This window comes from Prinia subflava, chromosome 18, assembly GCF_021018805.1.
Source record: "Prinia subflava isolate CZ2003 ecotype Zambia chromosome 18, Cam_Psub_1.2, whole genome shotgun sequence".
Lineage (NCBI taxonomy): Eukaryota > Metazoa > Chordata > Aves > Passeriformes > Cisticolidae > Prinia > Prinia subflava.
In genome coordinates this window covers 4,298,078-4,323,503 of record NC_086264.1, presented here as the reverse complement: position 1 = coordinate 4,323,503, position 25,426 = coordinate 4,298,078, and the positions used below count along the sequence as shown (strand labels likewise).

General features: G+C 40.1%; 1 long non-coding RNA gene across 1 annotated transcript in view; it reads left to right on the top strand.

The window, feature by feature from the left end:
* Positions 1-20,386, top strand: part of LOC134559939 (uncharacterized) — a 41,134-nt gene extending 20,748 nt beyond the window's left edge. The window contains exons 4-9 of the long non-coding RNA XR_010082639.1: positions 943-1,073; positions 2,308-2,541; positions 2,804-2,900; positions 5,799-5,999; positions 9,774-11,203; positions 19,689-20,386. This is a non-coding gene — a long non-coding RNA (uncharacterized LOC134559939). The remainder of the gene's footprint in view (positions 1-942; positions 1,074-2,307; positions 2,542-2,803; positions 2,901-5,798; positions 6,000-9,773; positions 11,204-19,688) is intronic.
* Positions 20,387-25,426: the final 5,040 nt, after the last annotated feature.

Here is a 25,426-nt window from a genome sequence, read left to right as displayed (position 1 = left end):
AGTACAGAGAGGATGGTCTGTAGCAAGCACTGAAATCTGCCTTGAGGTCTGTTGTAGGGCACACACAGCTCCTGCTGACTGTGAGGTCTGTAGTCTTGTGAGCTGATCCCACTTAGTGTCATAAGGAGTTTTTGACTTGCAAAACTTCCCCACCTCCCTGAAAAGTGTGCATGCTGTACATTGTTCTGCTGCATAACCATTATAAAAACCTAATAACAAGGTGTTGTTCCATGTATGACTTTGGCCTGTGTCTTGCAGGTCAGTAGTGAGCATCTAAATGTCTTGAATTTCAGTCCAGCAGGTGATCAGTGTGGGGCTCACTCTGGCACCATGTAAAATAACTGCCATTTAACTTTTATTATTGGGCAAACCATACATTCTTGTTCTTAAAGAGTGAGGGATTGCTCTAGAGCATTCATTTTTCCCCTGGAACCATTCAAGTGCTGGAAACATCTTTTAATTGTGTCCTCCTTGCTCTGAAAGCTAAGCCTTCATCTGGTGTTGGGATTGGACTTCAGATGAGGCAAAGAGCTGGAGAAGAGACTTTTTGTATGTAAGGGACTAGACTGTGCTATGGCCCTACCTTCCAAGGTACAAATTTGCTAAAGTTAAGTGGTTGATCAGGACTGAGTCCCAGTCGTGGTCTAGACATCTCCAGGTGTGAGGACACAGTCAGTCTTCTATGAATATGACATCTTTCTGTGTGGAGAAGAGAATGTTGTCATCCTTTCTGTAAGTGTCAGATAAAGCAAATTCAGCCATACTTGTGCAGCATGGAGAATACATAAGCTTTTTTTTTCAATCAGATCCTTCAATTTTACTCACATTTGAGAGCAGCAAATTAAACTGCTTCTCATGGTGTGAATTTTTAAATAGTCTGATACAAACCTTTTTTTTAATCTCATTAATTAATTTGGATGTCTTTTTTTTCTTCTAATGAAGGGGATGATTTTCACCGACTGTAATGTTTTAAGCTCATGTGATAAACTCTTGCTCTAATGGAAAACCAGTTAAAAAGCAGACCTGGGAGCAGCAATACCAGCCTGTCACTCAACACTGCTCTCCTCGAGTAGGTATGTGAACTTTAGTATCCCTTCTCCCAAAGGTACATGTTTTGTGGGGTATAAATAAGGACCTTTCTATATTGTGCTTTCTCTTCACCTGGTCAAAGAAATGTAAATATAGATCAGGAAATGTTCAAGGCAACCTATGGTGTAGGGAGTTAATCTATTTTATATGCATGTAGAAAACTTTTATAGGGAGGATCATCAACACAAGCTCTTGTCTGATGTGCACTGTGAATAAAGTTGTGTCCCAGGCCTCTAAATCTTAGCAGCCTTGACTGCTCTGAGAATTGACAGACAGCCCAGCTGAGCACTGAGAGCAGAATGCTGGCACGTAGCACTTCAGGTCATTGTGAAGTTTCCAGCTTTAAGCTGAGCCTGAAACATGACTGTAAAACTCCACGATGAGGCTCCTGTGAGTGTCAGCTTCCCTGGGTGTGCTGGGATTTTCTGGGATGAAAACAAAGCACCTCTGTCTGAGGGCTCAGCGTTCTTGGTGACTAAACTGAAGAAGGGAGGCTCAGCCCCAAAAGGAACTGGTTCCTCTGCTCTGGGTTCCAGCTGCTGGGCACAGTTTGTTGACTTTCCCCTCTTCAAACCTTGTAATGTGTATACTTAAAGGAAAAAAATCTACAAACTTCAGAAGATGAAAGACACCACTTCATAATCTTCCACATCTGAGTATAGGAACAAAGAGCCAACATGCAGCCATGATTATATTTAATGCATTGTTGCCAAGTATTCTGAAAATATATTGATGAGTGCTCTGTGATTTTTGCACTGGAATATAGTTGTGCAAAGCTGGACAGAGTTTCATTTCCTTCTTGTGACTGGTGTTTGCAATGACTTATTGAATCTCTTGAAATGTTTTGCCAAAGTGAAGCACATCTCCTAATTCAAGAAGGAATAATGATGGTGAGTATCTACTGGAGACAGTGTTTTGTTTAAGGCTCTTCTTTGGTTGGTTGGTTTATTTTCTTTTTTTAAAAAAAATCTGATTTGAAAAATATTTTATTGAAAAATAAAGAACAAAAATATCTTGCCTGGAGTAAATGCCAGAGAAGAGACATAGCACAGTGTGTTTCTTTAAATTCCAGGTAAGTGATGCAGCTGGACTTGTTCAGTTGGCATGACAGAAATTTTCAAGTCTCCAAATGTCCTGGTGACTGGTGTGTGTTCTGACATTCAGGAATATCCATGTGCCAGTGAGAATGAATTTTGTGTCATTCCTGCTTTGTTGTAGATGCACTTTTCTCAGCTATTCACAGTACTGAAAGTGCCAAGTATCACATTCACACTACTTAAGGAAATCATTCATGAAATGAAAACATATTTCCCTGGATATTTATTGACTGTGTGTCCAAGGGGATCCCATCAGCAGCCCAAGAGGGAAATGCGATTCAGAATAATCACAGGATGATGCCTTGCAGCTCTCATTTGCTCTGAGGACACCCATGATCTCCATCAGTTTTCTCAGGTATTTTCAGGTGGAGAGGGATAATTTGGCCCAAGCTGTTGTATGGAAAAATTCTTTCTTTGTTTATGAATATGTATTCAAACTTTTTCATTTTTTACTGTTCCACATGGTCATTACTGAAATTGGTGAAATGTTTATTTGCAGTGTTTGGAAAATACTATATGTAGTTTATCTTTTAAGCCTTTTAAATGGGAAGAAATAAGGTAGGGTTGTCAGTGTTCTGCATTCTCTACTTTCCTAATGGCAAGTATTTCTGTGGAAGGTTGGAGGAAGAAATTGATCGCGCAGTACAACAAATTTGGCACATTCCCATGGCCCTGAGATGGTGCTTTCCCTGGAAAGTCCAAAGGCACCTAAAGGTAGGTGATGATTGCTACTTGTGTTTTACAGTTGGTAAAATTAAACCACTAGAGGTTTAAGTGGTTCACATGAAGATCAGATATTAAATCCAGGGTGTGCTAAGCACCAAACTCTCCAGTTTTCAGCCTCTGGCAGCATAGCTCCACTTAGAAAAGGAAAAAATCCCCAAACCCTCTAATTAGTCATGGAAGGAGCAAATGTGCAGGAATCTCATACACTTTCAATCACACAATTCTTTTTCATTGATGTAAAGCATTTCTGCGGTGTGAGTTCACAGGGGGAAAGGGTGACTGAGGTGAGAAGTGTTCAAACAGCTGAACAAACCACACATGCACTTGAAATTACTGCAGGGTCTGTAAGTTCATAAAAGCCTCATAACTGTAAGGTTATTAGCCAGCATAATAATTTTCCAAGGGAAATAGGGGGAGTTGTGAGTTAATTATCCCTCCACTATGCTGCATGTGCTGTAACACTGGAGAAAAAGATGATTTTCCTTTTTTTCTGCATATGATTGACCAATGTAGTGGTGATACAGAAAGATTATGTGGCTCTAAAAACAGAGCAAAAATCCCCAACACATCAAAGAATAACACTGAAGTGTGTCATGATGAAATGCCACCAGAAGAGATAACTCATATTAATGCCTCTGCACACAACAAGGGAGCCTTTGGGGAATGTTTTTCTGTATGACTGTGCCATTTTTCTGTGACTTGCATAAAAGCTGCATTCAGGCTGAAGTTCATTCAGAGAAATAAACATGGTAGATCAGGGTAATGGATTTCAAAGCAAAATCCACAACTTTTAGGTGGATTGATTTCTTTTTCTGATGTGAGTTTTGTTAGGATATTGATCTTCAAAAGGGTGATTTCTGTGGTTAGAGCAATATCCTTGGTGGGCTTTCATGCAGCTGGCAAGTATGATTCACTAAAAGTTTGTATTTTTGAGACTTTTTTTTCAGGAAAAGTAATTTTTTCCACAAGAATCTGAAAGGAATTTATTGTGCGTGTAAATGGAGTTTATTAAGGCTTTGGCAGATCATGACCCACATTAATTTGTAAAACTCAGTGTGTCATAGCAAGTAGTCAAGTTTAGTGTTCTTGAGTTCAGGTAATGATTGTTGGATACAATTCTCTGATCCTGACCTCAAGCAGCATATTTTCTTGGACCAAGAACGTGTTCTCTCCAGTAGGTGTGGAACAAAAGCTTGTATATTGATCAGACCAGCTACTTCCTGATTGAAGTATGAGAATACCTCACGTGGGAAGTGGGTAGCAAATATAAAAGTTTCTCAACAGCTGTGTGAGCTAAACAGACATTTGAAAATAATGTCATTTAGAAGTTCCTAAATGACACCAGGGGCAGACAATTCCAGATAGCTCTCACCCTGGCCTCATGCCAGGAGTTGCCCTCGAAGTGCTTGCAGTCCAAGTAGCAGTGCAGAGCAAGGTTGTTCTCTACAGCTTCTGTATAACGATGGTGTTGAGCTTCGAAGCAAGAGTCAGAGAAGGCTCTCTCAGAGGTTTTTTATTCTCCAAGGTGGTGCAAGAGAGAGTGAGGGCAGGGTCCCGTGCTAACATTTAAATTGGGGGGCAGAGGGGATGGGGCAGATTTGGCCCCAGGTTAACACAGGGCAGGGTCAGGAGAGGGAGACAAAGGGCCAGGGGAGGAGATACCCTTGGACGGTACCTGATTTATCGGGGTGGGGAGAGGCAGGGATGAATCATTAGAATAAACTCCAAAATAGCTTAACAAAACCCACCACCACACCTAAAGCCTCCGAAGAGTAAGGATTTTTGGTCAGCCTACTAATTTTCCGAAGGAAGTAGGTGATGTGAGTTAACCCTCCAATACATTGCACACATTTTGGCACTGAAGAAAGTACTGCATGGAAGAGTGTTTCACCTTTTTATTTGATGATGAGAAATCAAAAGCACTGGGAAAAAGCACTGAGAAGTCAAAAGCACCAGGAAATCCCTACAGTTGGGGTTTTTGTTGGTTTTTTTTTTTCCAACTGCAGACTATGATGCCACTTTAAATAAACATGGTAATCTACCAAACTAGTATTAAGATAAATGTTTTGTGGCCTGAGCGAAGTCCATTTCCTGCACTCATTTTTCAGCATGCAGTTAAATGGCAATAGCTGGAGCACTTGGGACGGATCTGGACAGACACTGATAAAGTACTTGCTAAAACGGGAGTTGATCACACCCGTGGGTGGTCCTTTGCAATGTTTTGTTTACAGAAATCTCTGACGTTATTTGCAACAAAAGCATTCTTCTGACAGGGGGATGTTCTGTTTTTTCTGAAGTGTTTTGTGTCAGTTAGTAGGCTGATGTCCTAAAGAGGGAGATTGAGAGGGCTGGAGTTAAAATCCACTGATGTAAGAGATCATGCACTTTTCCTGTCTGTAACACAGGATATTTATCATTTAGAAAGGTGACTGATTGCTCACCTGGTTGTGTTACTTGAACAAAGGAGTTGAAAATGGACCAGTCAGGTGAGTGGGTTTACTCGTGAGTGGATGCACTTGCTAGTTTGGGAGACCAAGGGAGAACACATGGTAGGGCTGTGGACACTTGGAATAGCCATTCAACTGAAAGGCCAGGTATTCAGAAAGTTTACTTGGGATAGGAAGAAACAAGGCAGGTCTGGCCCTACAGGGTTGTTTGTAGGCTGGAGAGAGTTCAAGTTTAGCAGGAGCTGTTAGATTATCTGGAAACTAAAAAGTTTCCAGATAATGATAGCAGACTTGACAGCAGAATACCAGAAACAGCAATCCAGATGAAACAGCCCTGGAGTCCCCATTTTGTTTTTAACTATCTCTTAAACATCTGTGTTTTTTCCAATTAAACTTTTATAACGCTAAATTAACGCAGACAACGATTCCTCTGTTGCAGTGTTTCTCCTCCTAGATCTTGAAGGAATACTGATTTGGCTTCCATAGTTTATTTACTGGCATTGCCTGTGCTGGCTGTAGGAAGACCATAACAGTGTAGTACTGTAATGATGCACTTGGGGGCCTGATGAGCTCCCAGCAGATCATCTGAAGGCTGATGCCATGTTGCAGGAAACTTAAGAGAAGCCCTTCAAATCATCAGGTAATTTTTCTCTCTCTGGGCTTGCTGTTGCAGAATTTCAAGACTCCCTTTGAGTGGTTTATCATTCCTTTGTGTCCTGTAGGAGACAAAGATCTGCTGTATGTATCTGGTCATTATGGGAATCCTCACAGGTGTCTCACTAGAAAGAACATAGGAAAGGCATTGTAAAAAGATGGATTTCAGAATTACATTTATACAGTGGGTGATAAATACAAGTGAAAACAAAGAAATGTCAATAAAAACTCAGTGTAGGAAAGCTACTGCACTGACTCAGTCTCCTTCAGTAAAAATGAATACAGTCCATAGATTTTGGTTATTCCAGTAAAGCAGAGTTTATCTTCTCTCATTTTCAGTTTCATTTAAGCTTGCAAAAAGGTTTATTGGAGCCTCAAACTCCACAGCAAAACAAAACCTTTGAAAATTTCAAAACTTGACGAGGATTTCTACCCCCACCCCCATTCATTTATTTCTGTTCAAATCCATTTTTCCATCAGCTGAGGACATTGGCAGAAGAATTGGTAACCCTGAGCTAATTCATTCTGGTTGAACCTCAAACTAAGAGAGACCTTGATGGGTGTTCACCTCCAGCAGCACCCTATGGTTCTTGGCAGCCCTGGGAAGGAAAGGGGTAACACCAGCCAGAGGAAGGGTTTCTGTTTTCAGTACACCAGCCAGATTTTGGGTGCTGTGGCCAAGAATGCAGATTTTATTAGCGCTGCAAAAAGAAACTCTGTTCAGGGGTCTTTATTTTCAATTCCAGTTTAATTCATGTTAATACTGCAAAGCATATTCTCCACTACCCTAATGCCATTTCACAGCCCCGGGTGGAGTTGCCCTCATGTTACGAAGTGGAAATGGGTTCAGGGTCTTTAGGGAGTTGGAGTCATTATACCAAATTTAAAGCATAAATGGCCAAATTATGTTGGGGGGCAGGGACACATGGGGTACAGAGAGAAAAGGCCTGGAATATGTGAACTGGTTTCAGTAAGAATCAGTGTGAAATTTCATCCCCTTCTCAAGAAAATGACAGCCTTTTCAAAGTCTCCCCTATTTTTCCAAGCTTAAAGTAAATAAGTAAATAGCTCATGCTCCCACTTGCTGGCTTCCAATGGAACCCAGAACTAGGGGGTACAAAGAGACACAAAAAGTCATTTAATGGCTTGAAAGGAGATAGTTTACAAATGGATGATGATGATATAGGATTGGTTCTTAAGAATTGCCCCATTTGTTTTCTATAACAGAGGATTCCAACAGAAGAATTCTGTTCACCTATTCCTATGTTCCTGTCTTGGTTTGGAAAGACAGGTATCTGTCAGGGAAAACTGGAGTTTCCCTTGGAATGGAGAATGTAAAAACCCCCTCCTTTCAAATTATTACAACTTTGTAATTAGAAGCTTTCAGGCAAAAATATGGGAATAGGCATAACAGTTCTTTACTAGGAGTATTAAAAATACAAATGCAGTAGTACAAAAAAACCAAACAAGCAAGCAAAGAAAAGTTCTAGAAAACCTTGACAGAGTCAGAGATACAACCTGACACCCTGTTGTCAGGGTGTTGGAAGCAGTCCAAATAAGTCTTCCTGGAGTAACAGATGTTGTTCTATGAAGTAGAGATGATCCTGTAGAAAAAAAGGGTCCAGGGCTGGTGAGATGGGTCCAGTCTTCCTCCAAGAATTCAGTGGAAAACCAGCTAGCGTGGTGTTTGGGATTGCTGGTTTTATCCCAGTGGAAAGGCTTTGGCTCCTCCCACTGGGTGGAGCATCTCACAATGGAATGAAGTAACATCATCAGTCATGTGAGAGGCCTTAAATGGCCCATTCACAGGTGATGTCCCTCAGAGGAGGATGGGTGGAGGAAGAGATAAGGAGGCACTGTCTTATCTGGTGTTATCAGGTGTCCCATTAACAGAAAGCATTTGCCCTCTTCCCCCCCTAGAGTTACAAGAGATAAGGAACAGTATCTCCCAACTGGTTTCAACAGATGAAAATAGAATACACATTTTTGGTTACATTTTTCAACCCAAGACAGTTCACTATATACACCAAACAGGCCATGCCAGGTGCTTGAATGAAGAAATAATTACTGAAACTTTCATTTACATTACCTCTAAACCCTCATTTTGTTACTTACTTTAATTATCCAAGGCAAATAAACACTGAGCTGTGTGTCTCACATTAATTTAGGCCCAGGCTCAGCAAGGTAATTTAATTAAGCACCAGTGTAACTCACAGCACATTAGAAGTCCCACTGAAACCTACTTCTGCTGTTTTGCAGTTGTTTCAAAGCTTGTTTTACTTCTTGACACTCCAAGACAAGCCAAGCTTGTTTTTTTTTTCCCATTTCAGTTCAAGTTATGAGCAGGGGAGAAAGGCAATTTGAGGTTAAGCGGAGAAAAGTTTTACAGACTACTTTGGGAAAAGCTGAATTTTAAGTATAAATGAATGCAGAGGATCTGAAGCATGTGTGGGCTGGGTGTTTCTCAAACTGCAGGTGGAGGGTCCTTACTGTGTACCCAGTTCCCAAGGTGCTGCTTGGATGGGTCTGCACAGGAGGGGATAGGAGGCCACTCTTTGTTAAATACTCTGGGGCTGGGCTCTGTTGTGCCCCTCAGGAGGAGTGCCATGATGAAAACTTTGTTGAATGCTGGCAGAAACCAGATCTGCACTTCATTGCTCACCTTGCTTGCCTGGGCAACTCAAGAGTATGCTGGGGGAGCTTTTTGCTGCTGCTGAAACTGTGGCAGAGGAATTGCCTGGATAAATTTCTGTTCAAAAGTTCTAAAGAAACCCTCACCTTGGCATTAGTTGGGTTGAAATACTTTTAAGATCCAGCTTGCTCAGAGTGTGGTCATGCTCATGTAGGTATTATGTTAAAAAAAAATTACGACTGCATAAATTAGAAGAAACTTGGATCCTGTGCCATTCTTTCAAGAAATTGTGAATGCAGTTGGGGAATTGACAAATATCTGGAATATTAATTGAAAACACCAGACAAAATTTTGTATTTCTTGTTATGGTACAACAGTGTTACAACTCACTTTCTTTTAGCTTCAAATTATTATCTAGATAATTAAGCATTTTGTTTTAAACCTGTTAAAACCATGCCATGAAAATTAGTGCCAGTTTTATATAAAACATAGAGAAACTTAGCCCATGTAAAATGGTTTTTAGTTGAGGAAAATTCTTAAACAACTTTCTGGAAGTTTTGAAACATTTTGACAGGACTTCTGATGCAGTGATAGAGAAAATGCTGAAAGATTAGCATTTTAAACTGAATGTTTTTTGTGTAAAACAAGAAGAATCAATCATCACATTAAAGGGAGGTTGTTATAACAATGAAGTAATTTATCAAATGCAACTGAAGGGTTATGAATAGACTCCAAAAAGCTCTTAACTTCTTGTCTAGAGCTGCTTTCCCATAAATTTAATGTTAAGTCACTGACAGTGTTGCTGGAAAACTGGGATACTTGCACGAAGAAAATTTGTTTGGAAATTGTTTCTGGTTTTGGATTTATCAACACATAATTCTGAAAAAGACTTTTCTCTTTCTCTCCATACCCACTCCCTCTGTTTTCCTAAAATTTCAAATAAGAGTGTTGCTGCCGCAAATGAATAGTGGTGCTTGGAAGCATTTTAACTTTGTACAGTAACATTGAAATGCAAACTTGTTATTTCAAAAATTAAAGAAATAATCATTTAAAGATAGCACTGCTGTCCTTTCAAGCACTTTCAGTTACTACCACTTACTTTAACTGAATCGTTTGTTTAATTTGCAGCACATCTTCTGTGCAATCTGGTCAGTCTGTGGAAACTGCTGGGTTACTCCTGTTTCTTTGTCTGCTCCAAGGCAAGTGTTTCTGAGTTAGCAAAGGGAACCCAGCACATTTTCCAGCATCCAGAATGGAAGGCTCAGGAGAAAGGCAAACCACTGATGAGCCAGTAACAGTAAACAGAAAGGAGGAAGAGCAAAGTGAGCATTTTGGAAGGAAGGCCCAGGTGGATACCAGGAGGAAGAGCTGACCACTCTCTGGTAGTGGGGTAATTAAACTTAGAGCAAGCACACACAGCAAGATCATGATGAACTTCTCAGAAATTAACCAAATTGTATTGCACAAATATATAATCCCTGCTACACTGAAAGTCACAGCAGGAGTGCTTGTCTCAGTCTTGTCTCTGACACTCCTGCTCTTCAGAGAGCTTAATGCTGTCCAGGGGTGGGGCTGTGACGGAAACCCTTCCTTCCTCCCAGCTGTTTCTCACATGTTCCAGGACTGCCACAAAGGGGATTTGGGGTTAGGGTTCTGCTCCTCAGAACAAGCATCCCTAAGCCTTCTCTACTAGGCCCCTCATTGTCCTTGTCTCTATTCTGCAGGGGTTTTGTGTTCTGCCCAAATCCTCCTGGGATGGAGGTGCCCACAGCTGAGCCATCTCCTTCCCACCACTGAGCCGAGTGCCAGCATTGCTCCATATGTTCTACAGATGACACTTGTTTATTCTTCCCACAATGGTTTTCCATTTTTCCCAGCAGCATGATGTTGACTCATATCTGTGATTTAATATATTATACCTTAATAGTAGAGGATTTGTGGGTTTAATTTTTTTTGCCTTTCTGACTTCTTTAATAAAAAGAAAGAAGGTGTTTATAGGATTACTGGCAGACTTAAGTTTATTTAATTTATTGATTTTCTCAATGCTTAGGTTGAAAACCACATTCACAAAAGTACCTGCTGGCATCATGAATGTCACTATGACTGGGCTATCAGAAGAGCTGTACAGCCCTTTTTAATCAGTATCAGCAGAGAGGGTTGTGCTTGACTTCATGCTTGTCTTCTCAAAATAATTTTAATTGTATTTTTTTGATTGATTCTGATGTCAGAGTTTGAGAGTGAAGCTGAAAATCTAATCCTTATTTCTCTTTCATTTCTGCAAAACCAAAAGATTGCTGTCTCCTTGCTGTCTGTGTCCCAGCAATCTGAACTTGTTTTCAGCCAAAATATTATCTATGTGTCCAAGCCTTTTCCTCCTGTCAACAAATCCATGTTGATGGAAGGCTCAGTTTTGTTATTCATACTTAAAACTGTGTTTTACCTTGCAGGTCTACACTGGAGGCATTATGTCATAAGAAATAACAGAGATAAGAAGTCCTGAATAACCATAATCTGTGTGCAAGCTGGCATGTTTCAATAGCATGGACAGGGATGAAAAGGTTGTGGGGTTTGTTGTTGTTGTTTGTTTGTTTTTTGTTTTGGGGGGTTTTTGTTGTTGGAGGGGGTTTGGGGGTTTTGTGTTTGTTTGTTTTGTTATTGTTTTGTTTTGGATTTTGGGGGTTTGTTTTGTTTTGTTTTGTTTTGTTTTGTTTTGTTTGAAACACAATTTGGAAACAGATGAGTGCTTAACCTCTTGAGACCAAACATATATGTGTGAAGTAGCATACTTGTGTGTTTGTTGCTCATTTCATGACTAAAAGTTAAAAATATTTTGGCATCACTAGTTAAAGTTCGATAAAAGGTAATTATTGCTGTAGAAACACTCAAGATGTTTGCCACGTTGGCTGCCTTTCAGTCCATTGTACTGAATGTTGCAGTGCTTTCCAGTCAGACGTTAGAGACCATTTCATGAATGCTTGCAGCAACCTGGCCAAATTTCCTGCCACTGTCTGTGCATTGGCTCCATAAATCCCAGAGTATTTATTTCTGGGGCTGTCATTTTATTCTTAGAAAAAACATTGATACTCAGACTGTATCTTCTGCACACATTCAAGTGGGAAATGAAAAGAAAGAAACAAAGGAAAAAAAATGCTTGCAGAAGTTCATTTTCAACTAGTGTTTTGTGTTTGTGGATGTTGCAGCAGCTGTAGACTCTGCAAAGCACAGTGAATCTTGTTTTAGTCTGGAGCATGATTTTCCTCATTCTCTCTCTGCTTCCTGAGCTCAGCATGTCCCAATGTTGTTTGGGAGAGATATGGAGTCAGCTGGCTTCTTTTCCAGGCAGCATTACTCTCCCCATGCCTCTCCCTGCAGACAGCAACTTCTATGTGATACGGCTAAGTTTTCAGCTCTGAACATTCATCAAAACCCACCATTCCTCTAGTAAGAGCATTCAACTGAGATCTCTGATGCATGACCAATTTGTCTCCTGTACAATGCTCCTCTCAGTTTGCAGCTTAATGCAGCATGGTCAGAAATAATCAGGCTTCGAAGCAGGACCTTGTGGCTGAGTACACAGGAAGCACAAGGTTTGACAAACGCATCATTGCTGTATCATGCAGACAGAGCAGCCCATGAGAGAGCTGTGTATCACAAATGTAGTGGTGGAAATGGGAGTCAGTCGTCTCTCTCCTCATCCAGAATTCTGGTCTGTGGACTGGACAACAGCATGGATGTTTAGGGCTGCATTGTTCAGCTTCTGAGTTTTTTGTTTTCTTTTTTCTTTTTTATTTTTTTCTGCCTTTGTAACTTATCCCTCCCTCTTCTCTGCAGCATCCTTGAGGCTGATGTGCTGCTGGTAGGAGCAGACACTCATCCCAAATCTCTTCTGCTTTTTTGTCAGCTCTGCTTCCCAATTCAAACTGGCCAGGGGAGCAGTGGTTCTAACCAGCCCAAGGTGCATGTTAGGAAGTGAGAACAGGAGACTGTGAGTTCTTACCAGCAACAAGAAAAGACTGCAGACAGCTTAGCAGCCATTAGCACTTGGAGATGGATGGGGGCAAAATGCTGTGAGTGCTGGTGGTTCCTTCAGGATTCCACTGGAATGGCTATTTCTGACTTAAGGGGAAAAACCCCTCCCCATAAAGAATAGGGTGGTTTAGTTCATAGGACATTTAATGATGTACTGGCACATAGTAACTGCACTATAAATATAGTCTGAAAAAATATTAGCTTCGTTTGGAAGCTGCTTTCAGCTAAATTATGGGGTTTTGATCCTGATCTAAACTGATCCCACATGTTCCTGTATTCTCCTAATGTTTGAGTGCACAGTAAATCAACTGTAATTTTTTGCTTTTTATTGCAAAGAATGAACAGAAGAGATTGGAAGTTATATTACTTTGGCATATGTTTATCACGTGGTTTAGGATTGTTTGATATATTTTGGGGCTTAAGATTTAAATGAAGTTTAAAACAGGTACAGAGAATCAAAACCTGTTAACTGGCATTAGCTCAGAGAAAGCAGCCTGAGGTTCACCAAAGTGCTCATTTCACAAACATTCAGTGCCTCTGTAGAAAAGAATGCACTGATTTTACAAGTATTGATATCCTCTGCTGACACATACTGACTGTATGAAGAATTAGTACCACAGCAGGGAACAGTAAAGGAGGAGGAAATATCAAGTGACTCCTTTGGTAATGATACCCACTGCATTAAAGCAACAGCCATTGTACTCCTGGGTTGTGGTGCTTCTCTTTTGAAAAATGAACATATTCAGTATTTATTCTTTTTACCTCTCCTAAGGCCTTCTCTTCCCTCTTCTTCACTCCTCCTTGTTGTACCCACTTCAGGAGTAATGCCATAAACAAGTGTCTGCTCTGCAGCGCGGAGCTTAGCTTGCCTGCTTCAGCTTTAAAACTCTTTGCCTTTCTATTCACAAACACTTTTTTGTCATCTGATCCCTGCCCTCCAGCCTTTTTATTTTAAGATATTTCATAATTTTGTTCTTGTACCTTGTGACTTCTTCCTATTCTTTGGCTGCTTTTCCCATTTTTTTTCCTTTTAACTTAAGAGTTGTTATTTGTATTCTTTACTGATACTATTGAAATATGGCTAAACTGTCTTCTTGAACTTGGCTTTCTTAATGGACTGACTTTCCCCTCTGAAACAGTAGTCTTCCAGCATGGTTTTTGTGAGCTGACTGCCCACACAAGTCTGCTGCCATGTGGGCTGTAGAGTCAGCTTGTCTGAAGGCTTCCTCAGTAATTACCAGGTAATAAAAGTTAACTGCCCCATAAAACCGCATGGATGAACAATGCTATTGCTGGCTTGCCCTACTCAGCCATCCGTTTCCTGTGTGTGGGATCTTTTGGGCAGGGGAAAGGACTACCCAGGGTCCATTTTGGCTCTCTCCTCAGTGTTCCTGATAACTGGTGACCTGGCTATGGGCTGCTGAAGGCAGTGTGGAAAAGCACATCTCAAATTTGGAGTCTGAAGCAGTGAATCTGAGCTAAGAAGTTCCTATTTTATTTGTCAGGAGGGGAAAAGAAAGAAGTTAAGGCACTCCAAAGTTATCCTCCAACACTTAACTGTTTGCTAGACACCTTGAAAAATGTTTCAGAGCAATGCTTCAAAGCTTATTCCATTGCAGCACTAAATCAGCTGCTGCAGAGTGAAGGTGTCTAACACGGACTCAGAAAAAGGGTCAGCTTTGAAACTTGCCTGAATTGGCCATGAGTCAAACTGGCAGAACTAGTCTTAATTTTGTAGTTCAGTAGATGTGTATAATAGCTTTGTGGAGAATTAGAAATGTCAGGTTTCTGCCAACCTGCTAACAGGATTTATGTCACTCTTGTAACTTGCAATTTTTACTGCTGTGGCTCTGGTATCTTTTTTTATCATGTGTGTCTTCTGCCTCATTTTTTTACTTCTCGATGAAATAAAATCCCATTTGGGGTTTGGAGTTTTTTGCTTTTTGCTTTTGTTACAACTAAGTAACGGAGTTTTCAGCCTTCTTCAGGGGTTACAAGTATGTCTGTGCAGAGCTCCTGGGAGAATTGTAAAGGAGTTTAAAAACTATCCAGAAGGCTGCTAAAATACAGGGTAGCAGCTTGGGGGTGGAGGAGCTTCTGAGTTGTAGAGCATCCAGAAATAGCCAGAATATCCTAGGATATCATTTAATCTATGCTGCTGCCCTAAAGAAGAATCTTTACACTAATATTCCTAATGGAGGCTTGTCCTTACGTAATGACAACCTTTCAGTTTCTTTAGGCAACCTTAAGCTTAACCCTTGGAAAGCTTTTCTTAATCTTTAGTCTAAGTATTCCAGGATCCCAGAAATAACCTGTTTGGGATAGTGTCAAAAGAATTCAGCTTCTCTTCTGCTTGCTGCACTGAATTTCCAGAAGTGGAGGAGGGAAGCAAAGTATGAAAAGTACTTTCAGAACAAAGTAGGTTTTTTCTATCTTTTTTGTCAGGATGATTCTTTTTGTCATTAACATCACTGGGAATGCCTGCAAACACTTCAGGGTCTCCCCTTTGCAAGAGGCATCACAGCTGAGTGTTTCCTGCACTGAAATCAAAATCCTGAGCTTTCTGCAAGGGCTGCACATGACCACACTGCTTTTAGTTAAAAACCAGTAGGCTGAGAGCTAAGCAAGGGAGCTGAGAATGGGAAGCACTTGAGAAGACTTTGATTAATAGCATCCCTAAATGACAATGGCTGTTTTATGGTTTTTATAAGGACTGTAGTGTTTCTCATACATAAAAATAGACAAGGTGTGGTTGCAATTAATGGCGATCTCTCTGTTGAAGCTGTTGACTGTAGGAAAGAACCCAAGGGTTTCTTACACTCAGTTGTAAAACTAACTAAATATGTCTAGGGCTGCTTTGTGTCACTCCATGGCATTTTTCAAAGCTGTAATTAGCAGATATCTAATGAGTTGTGGCTATAGCATGTGGATCAGATTTTCACTTTAGGCCTCCAATTCTCTGTGTGAAAAACAAGTTTCACTTTCTCAGAAAAATTTGTAAGTTTAATAAAAATTTTAAAAAGACAATTAGGAGACAGACAAGCAAAATAGTTGATGGCTGGGTGCCTGGCATGTAGCCAGAAACACACCTTAATGGGGAACAACACTCCTTTAAATGTACCAGTTTGTTACATATTCAAGAGACCCTAATGCATTATTCAAACATTCCTCTTGAGTTTGGATATTCTCTTGGTTTTGGCCCCCCCAGCCTGCCCCATTTCACCAAATTAGCATTTTATTACTCCTTGTAAATAAAGTTCTTGGTGGCGCCTCTTGGTCGTCTCATGTCCCATTCCTCTGATAACAGAGAATCAATAAATTCTTCCATTGGAACCTTGGGGGTCCGTCCTTGTTATCTTAATCCAGATATTCCAGGAATGTGGGGAATTTCTTGATTATCTTTCCTTATTCTTCTGGTTTGGTTACTAAAAGCATCTTATATCACATAGTTTCTATTTAATATTATACAGCTGTTGGGGGTTAGATTTGTTTTTTTTCTTCTCACAGAATTTTTTCCCATAAGTTTCCAAGAGGCCTTGATAACTACTTAGTCAGAACAAAAAGGAGTACTTGACGGATATGGCAGCACAAGGCTACACCTATTGTTTTTTGAGTCCCTGGGAGTGTCCCTCAGAGGGGAGAGATGATGAGCTTTGGGAAAGGCAAAAAGACAGATCTGGGGGAGGGGAGCTCACTCTTGCTCTCAGCGCCGAGGAGGACGGTCAGGCTGCCCCCTGCTACAGGAAGAGTTCACGGCCATCACTCTGCCTCTGTCTCGTCCTGGGAAATCTACCGTCATCTGTTCCTGTTCCCGGGAATCCTGAGCTCGCTTTCTCCAGCCTCCCCCCACCGCCGCTGCTTCTTTGGAGCTTTGAGGTTCCCCTGCTGCTCTGTAGCCCAGCACTGCCCAGACCTGCCGGGACACCCCTGCTGCTCCAGCTACCAGCGCAGAGCTCCTCATCTCATCCACCAGCCCGGGACTTTCCTTCCTTCCAGCTCAGCCTCTCAGAGTCCTGCAGGGGCACTGAGATCAAACTGTCTTGGGCTTGTTATAAATGCCAGGAAAATTTATTACCAAATTCCATAATTTCGTTTATTAAAAATTCAAATCACAAAATTTGGAATCAAATTACAGAATTTTAAGCAATAAAAAAAAACCCCACAAACAGCGACACTTACTTGACAGAGTTTCTCCCGGGAAAAAGAGAGACAAGGGTGACCCATAGACACAGACCCTGGCCGTCTGTGTCTCTAGCTGGGTTCACAAATTTGCCATGTTCGAGGCTTGGTTTTTATACTCTTTATTCTGCCTCTGGCAATATTTCCCTTTGTTTCTTGGTTGCTATTCAAACCCAAATCCATCTCCGGTCGGATTGACAAGAGCTCCCCTCCCAAGTCCATGTGTTAATGTTCAGTTTCTATGGATCCTTATAGTTGATGAATGTTCGAGATATGGGTGATATTGCTTGATGGTCTGTGAAAGTGGCTCCCGAGGTGTGAGGTGCTGATACCGGCTCATCTCAACAGGTCCCCTCCCAATACTTGAGAAAGCTGCAAAGTCTTTTGTTCCCTTCTGAATGGAGAAACCTCCTAAAACATAGACTTTTACCTGATAAAAATTTATAAGCTTTATAATTTTCCAATTTACCATAAGAACATGAATTAATCATCTCATGTTTTTCACAGGCTTTCTGTGAAAAGCCCTCAAGGTTCTTGGTTCTGTTTATTACTGATGCTGTAGTTGTTGTTTGTTTGTTGTTTTGTCATATATACTAGTAAAGAACTGTTATTCCTATCCCCATACCTCTGTCTGAAAGCTCCTTTAATTTTTTTTTAATTAGAATAGTTTGGAGGGAGGGGATTTGCTCCACCTCTAGAGAGGTCCTGCCCCCTTCCTAGCAGATATCTGTCTTTCAAACCAAGACAACAGCAACCTAAAAATATATACATTCATCACATCACCATTTCTAAGCCAACTTTATAATATGCATTTATAACATCTATATAAGATGTTATGATGTTAAGATGTCTCTATATAAGGGAGAATAACTTGGGTGTAATGTCTAGAGACTCGTTTTTCTTGGGTTGTCTTGCCTAGAAACATCATTTCTTCCCCATGATCTGTCAGAGTCCTATCCAGCTTCCTCAGTGGCAAGGTAGATCGTAAATGTCTACTGGTGAGCCCTTGCTTCATAAAGACTTTTTTAAAATTTATTTTGTAAGAAATTATTTTGAAAAGTGTTTTTTCACTTGCATTTTTAGCAAGATCATCCTTTCTTTCCCAGTGCAACTTTTGAGCATAGGAAACAAATCAAGCCAGGGTACATTTTTAGCCAGGGAAGGTAAGGGGCAGCTACAGCCATTCTTCCACTGTTGTCTGCTTGAACAAAGGTTGTTAACACCTCATAGTGTCCAGGAAGAAGTTGTTTTCAGGACAAGAGTTTGTGTGTCAGTTCAAACTATCTGTTTGAAGCCTTCCATTTTTTCAGCCCACAGGCATTTCTTCTATGTTCTTTCCTTGGCCCATTTGAAATCTTTCAATATGAAATTACCCTCAAAGCTTATATTAACTGTGCTTGAGCTGACTTTGGTTCAGACATTTCCTAATTGTTCCCTCTGCTCAGCCATTCTACCATAAAGGATAAAGATTCAGATGAACCAAATACTGAGCTAAATCAAAGAGATATCTCTCTGTTAGTTGTTTTTCTGCACATCTGGTTGTTCCTTAAGACTGTTCAAAGCCATTCTTTAAGAAATAACTGCAGGAGTGCAGCTGTGAGAACAGTATTAGACCTAGACCCATACCTGCAAATAGTGTGTTGTAGACAACTCCTGAAATGGGTTTATTTCTGCAATTAGCACTTTTCTAGGCATTTGTCCCAGGAGACCTGAACTGAATGTCCAATAAGTTTTTAATAAAGAAAGAAAAAGCACGAGGGAGGTTAGTGTGTGCTGTAAACGTGTCTGTTTTTTAACAGTCATGGTTGTCACAATAAATATGATTGATGTGCTCTTCATCACCAGCCACTCTCTTAATTCTTTGATGGTGGCAAAGATGAATAGGGAGCAAGCTTCATCCTTCTGGAAAGCTGTGATTACAGGCAGTTGACTGAATCCCATAGGAGGTGCAGTCAGGACAGTAGTGCTTTTCCTAACAGGGATTTTCACGTGCCAGTTTGTCCCTCAGCTCAGTTGTATTTCTCTGAGATGAAAACAGAAAGTACTTTTTCCTTTATCAAATTTGCTGTAATCTGTGGGCACTAGTAATTCATATGAGTTATACAATTTATGGAAGATATGCATTACTTTGGTTCCAAAATACCCAGGTTTGTAGTTACATCTCTGTCTATGACAACGATTTGTCATATAGTTTAAGGCTAGGGGAGTTCTTTGGGTTTTATTAACCACAAATAAAGCTGTAAAACTAACTCCTGTGACTGGTTAAAACATGAATTTCCATGAGCCATTAAGTAGGTAAATAATTTTTGTTAATAAGATAGCCTAACTTGTCTGTTAGTCAAGCAGATCTTATTCTTCTGCTGGCTGTTTTCAGCTATATTTAATGGACTGAACTAAAGGAAGATGCCTCCTAGCAAGGATCTTCTTGCCTGGAAGATGTTATTCTCACTATGAAAGCTTCCCCAAAGTGATCCTTTTAGGATGTCTTTCATGAGAAAATCCAGAACTAAAACAGGCAATGAGAGTCAACTAATTACTTCAAGCTATAAGGAAAGTAATTCCTGACTTAATGATTTAGGCTATCAGCCTAGAGCTGAGGGTCTGAACTGCAGTGTGGTCTGCATCTGGGAATACAAAGGTACAAATTGCCTGAACATCCCTACTCCACCAGAGCTCACAGCTTCCAAGTAAATAGGTATGGTCGGGCAAAGCCTGGGAATAGTGAACCTGGGAGATGCATGGCATAGCCAGACCCTTTTCATTAGAGTCTCCCAACTCTTGGGGAAGCCCTTTGGCAAAAAGATTTATAATATTCCATCCTTTTCTTCCAAACAGGTGACTCGTGTCTGGGATCCTGTAACTTTTCCTAAAGGGAAAGAGTGAAGCTGCTGTTGTAGAAGAACTGAATTCAGTGTTTTCCCTCCCTTCAGATTGTGATAGATGCAGTAGAATAATTTGTGTTATGGTATATATATATATATACATATATATTTTTTTTTTGTATAATATGTTTATGTTGTAAAATAAAATGTATAAGCAGGTTGGGTATGGAACTGACCAGTTTCAGGATGAGCAGCTCCCAAAGCCAGGAATTCAGGAAACAATACCCCTACCAGGAACCCAGGATGCACATCATTAACACCAGAATTAAGGGTAGACCAAAATCAGAATCAGCCTCCAGGGCGGTGAAACTGTGAAGTACCTGCCATCAAGGTTAATACGGTTCAAGGAGAATGCCCCTCCATTCATGATTTCATCTTCCCATTCATGATCAGGAGGAATGAAATTAATATTCATCTTCCATCGGAACTCCTATTCATAAGACCAGACAGCAGGAATGAATGTGAAAAAAAAGGACCTAAGACAAAAGAACTGTGGAGAAATACTCTGCTGCTGGCAAAATAAACTTTATAAAAAAGGACCCCGAAAAGGATTGAATTGGTGAACAGGGGGAGTTATATTGCGATAGAGGTCATAGCTAAGGTTCACCCAGTGCCGATCCCGGTCTCGACACTGAACTTCCGATTGTTGACTTACCGAAATTTTATGTTCTGTAATTCTTTAATTAATAAAAAATATTTTATTAATTGGAATTGGCTGGACATTTATAACAAGATCAATATTTTTTAACTGAACAAGGAGAAAACTAGCAGAGAGTCTATCAGTTTTCTGTCTTGAAATTCCAAACCATTGAAAACAACAAAGCCTGTTCACTCAGAGGAGAGACAGGGATAAATAACATGATTTAATATTAATTTAATTAATTGCATTTGGCAATTAATGTATGAGTTGACTTTCAGGTCTTTTCAACTTGCTTGCAGTGATTGATGTGATATTATTATACAAAAAAAAATCTAATTGTCTTATAATTTAAAAAGCAGCTGCTGAACTGTTTGTGAAACACAGTCAAAGGCTGTTTTACTTCTTTCTCATTTTGAGGGTTTGTGTATTTGTGCTGAATGAGAGGAATGGGCTGCTCCTAACCTACCAAGGCGGCCTGCTGTGGTCTGTCGCCCCTTCATAACCTTGGAAAGGGCTCATCAATTTCAGTTGAGATGAGATTTACTCACCTTAATTGCCTGTGATGTCTAGGAACACTGGGAGCAGGATGGAAGGAAAGAATTCCTGTTAGTGCCCACGCTGACACACCAGCAAAACCCATCAGTTACCTCATGGCCAGCCCATGGCTCCAGCTCCACCCTGACCACTGCAGGTATCCACACATTCCCATGGAGTGCAGATGACTTAGGGCACTGGAAGGAGACTTAGGGGACAAAAATTACCAGGAAATCAAGTTCTACTGATTTTGCTCCTCATGGAATAAACTTTTATTGTTGTAGTGGCAGAGCAGCCCTACAAGGTCATTTTTTGTGGGGGTGAGATCCTTCTCATCCAGTTTTCAAATCAGGTATCAGTTTGTCATGTGTACCTATTTTAATTCTTTCCCCTCCTGCAGAAGGCTTGTTATAGATACAGTCAGAAATTCTAGGAGTTCCTTTAATTTTGAACACATTTACTAAATATAGTTATAATATTAGTGGAGCAAAGGCATACCCAGTACTTGTGTACCACTTCTGGCCATCAAAGCATAACCAGACTTGCCTTTTACAGGTGATGTATATTTTAATGTCCTTAAAAATTGTCTTCAGTTAATTTTGAAGGTGGTCAGAGATTGAAATACTAAGTAACTGTTTTGAGAACATTATTCCAAGATACACAGCTGGCAAAGATAATACAGTAGTTTAACAACCTGGGTTATGTCTCTACAGAGTGGATATAAATTTAAAACAATATATATTATTGTTCACAATGCTTGGATGTTATGGACAGCTGAGTGAAGGTAGAACCAAACTACAGCCAGTAAACTCCTTCTTTCATGTTGTCAGATAAGCTTGTTTGAAGTCTAATAGCTACTTTAAATTGTCATTTATTAACCTTTGAATTTTGGCCCCTGGATAACAGGTGAGGGCTACTGTGACTAATGTTTTGGTGAGCTGGTGCACAGTGTGGTGTGCTGATGTCAGAGTAAGGTACTGTAAGACACAGCAGCCTCAGCCGGTGACTGCACTGTAGCTGTTAGTCTAGCTGGGTTTTGTTGGGTTTTGTTGGTGGTTTGTTTTTTTGTTTGTTTGTTTGGGGGTTTTTTTTGGTTGGTTGGTTGGTTTTGTTGTTGTTGTTGTTGTTGTTTTCCAGGCAAAGGGGGAATACTGGAGAAATTGTACATTATTACAACAGTGAACAGTTGGCTGCAGTTTATATCAAGAGACAAAGAAAATCATGCCTAATGACTAAAACAGACAGCAGGTTGCAAATTTGGACTTCATGATACATTCCAGCCAGTAATACGAAAGACAGGAAATTTATATGTGCTGCCTTTGGGAAACAAGATATGGAGGTCAAGCATGGCTCTGCTGTGTTTGCTGATAAATCTTTTTCTAATAGTGGGCTTTTTCCTTTTTCTTTTCTTTTCCCCTCCCTGAGCAGTAGGAAGATGAAGCAGCCTTGCTGCCAGCTGCTCAGTGTTGGTCACTGCCTGCAAGAAGGATGGGCCGATCAGCACGGCTGAGCATGGCTGTTCATCACCCAGCACGTGCAGAGGTGGGCTTGGTAGTGACCTTGAGCATTGCACCAGCAGCAGTTGGCTAAGGCAGTGATAATGTCCATCTCTTATCTTCAGCTAAACTCCAACAGGCTGCTGCAGGCAGGGATGGCTCGGGAGCAGTTTATAACTGACAGCATTTGAGAGCATGTCTAAATGCAATTTAGTGAGACCACCACAGTGTTGGAAAGTACTGGTGTTGTTGGTGTTGGGCTGACACAGACCCCTGTCTGTATTCCTTTGCACTCTTAGAAAAATAAGATGGCAGACTTCATGGGATGTTGTTATTTCTGTTGGCAAAATCTGGGCAAGTTACTAGAAAAATGGTGTGGTAATGAAAACAGTAAAATTGTGGGGGTTTTCTTCATAAATACTGAAAAGCTGTGGAAAATGGCAACTTTACAGTTGCTATCTAAACACGCCATAATACAGCAAATAACATTATGTGGTTCCTAATATGTTGGTTCCTAATATGTAGCTTTTCCTGCTAGAATGACGAGTTAACTCTGGCTGCTTTTAGGTTACTGAGGAGCAGGATCCTTGTTCCAAACAGTTCTCATTTTAAAAAGGAAACAATAGAAGTGAAGGAATAAGTTTCATGTCATCAATGGACTTCTCTTTCTCATCTCTTGAATTACTTTATTGTGGTGAGAATTATGAAGATTTTGTATATAATCATAGTAAAAAATCAGCCATTCTATGTCAGGAAAAATATGTGCTGAAGTTCAGTCCTGTTTCAGCAGGAACCAGTAACCAAATTCAGAATAACTTCAGCATTACAGTTAGGGATGCAACCCCTGAGTTAGATTGCAATAAAAATATACCAAAAGCCCAGAGAATCAGCCAAGGAACACTTTCAGAAGTCTGGATTTCCTGTGCACAGTGAATTCTTAGAATGTCTTGTGGCCCAACAAGGTACAAATTAGGTTGTTGGTTTCCAGCTGCAACTTACTGATGTGGGGAATGACATGGATCAACAAATGCTTGTGCACTTCCATATTTCTGGACTTTAAAGAGCTAGTGACAAGATAATTGTTTGATAGATGCAATATGTTATGGGACCGCTATTCAAATAACACCAGCATCAATATTTAGCCATATTGTCAGCATATGAGTGATCTGCCTTCAAACTGTGTCTGACAGCAACAAAATCACACTTTCTCAGAAAAAAGTTGCATTTGCATGTTCAGTGGAGAAAAATCTCTGCTGGTGATAACACATTGTGGTCAAGTTGCTCAAAATGGCAAGTGAGTAACTTCTGCCAGATAAATGCACACAGAATTTATTCTGTAAAAACTAAGCATGAGCTTGGCTGGCAGAGCACAGGCCTACTCAGACATGCTTATTCTCTAAAGGAACTCGAGGAATCATTCTTGAAATTCCTACTTAATTGGAATTCAAACTCGCACTACTCTGAGCGATACCATGAGTTTACTGAGTTAGTGAATTGGATTGGTTGCTTTCATTGGAGCCTTCCAGGAAGGAAATTAGGAAAAAACCCTCAGATCAATAGCACTGAAAATGTCCATTTTATAGGTTGTTATACTTTGGTCTGCCTGCATTTTTCTCCATAATCATATTGTCATAAACATTTTCCACTGAGAGTATAAAGTGAACAACCTTTTTATTTTTCCCAAATGAATTTTTGGGAAGACAAACTGAATAACATTTACATAAATCACAAAGTGTTGATGGTTGTGTTTCCATGCATTGAGGCCATCTACGAAGGAAGCTATGAGGCAGCTTTCATGTATCAGGTAAGAAAATGGTCAATAATACACCTTAAAGCATTTTAGGAGGATTTGACCTTAGCAGTGTATATCATGTTAAACCAATAAATTAGAAGTGACTCAGCTCTATGACTAACAAATCTAAGTAGGCTTGAAATTTCTGTAAAGTGTCTTTATTTCTAAATTTCTAAATTTCTAAAATCTCAAGTAGGTTTCATTGTTCTCCAGGTTTTCTCTAGTATTTTTCAGCTATGGGTGCATGTAAAATATTACATATAATCCTTTGTTTAGCGTCAATAGTTCCACACCATTCAGAAAGTGCATTTGGCTTGTCCTGGGGCAAAAAAGGGCCTAAATTGTACTTGACACTTTTTCTTGTTAGAGAGTCTTGCATGTACACTTTTCTCTAGAAAATGGATCAATGTTATTGGTCTGTCTTTCCATTACTGCCATTTTTCTATTTTTAACATATTTTTTATTAGCATGCCATAATTCATGTTAGAATTCAGGGTGTTCTGTGTTCCTGACTCTAGATATTGCTTCCTGAAGATGCAGATTTGCTGAAAAAATATACTATTTAAAAAATAAACAGTTTCCTTTTGTTCCAGACTAACATGAAAAACAATCTCTCAAAACAAATAGATTCATACTTCTCCAAGGAACATGTTTAAAAATAAATGGGAAGACATTTGTTTTTGTAATGGATAGTGTATTTGTGTTTTATAGGTAGCATAAATTTTATAGCAGTTGTAAAGTTTTATGAATTTTAACAAATGTCCTTCTCAGAATAACTTGGATCTTATTGTCAGTGCATTATCTGGGAAAAGGTCAGCAGATCTGTTCCTAAAAGTGAGGAATTTGCACGTGGAAGGCTTGGGAAGAGAGGTAAAAATCAATCCTGCTTGGTAGTCCCATAAGCTGCAAGATGCCAAATCTGAGCTTCAGGAAAAAATGTCCCTGAAATTGCTGCGTGTCTGTGTCCTAAGTGCACCCAATACGCAGGTGTGCCTGCACTCAAAATCCTCCCGTCACCTTGAAGTGCCTTGCTGAATTTAATTCCAGCTACAGCCAGGGATACAAACCATATTATAATTACTGCTTCAAACCCCATTACATTTATGGATCCAGCTTGCAGTAGGATCCTGTGAATGACATAAGGCCTGCTCCAGCAGAAACTGGGAAGCAATGAGTTTTACCATTTTTTTTTTCTGTTCACTTTAAACTGTTGACGTGGTGCTAAATTC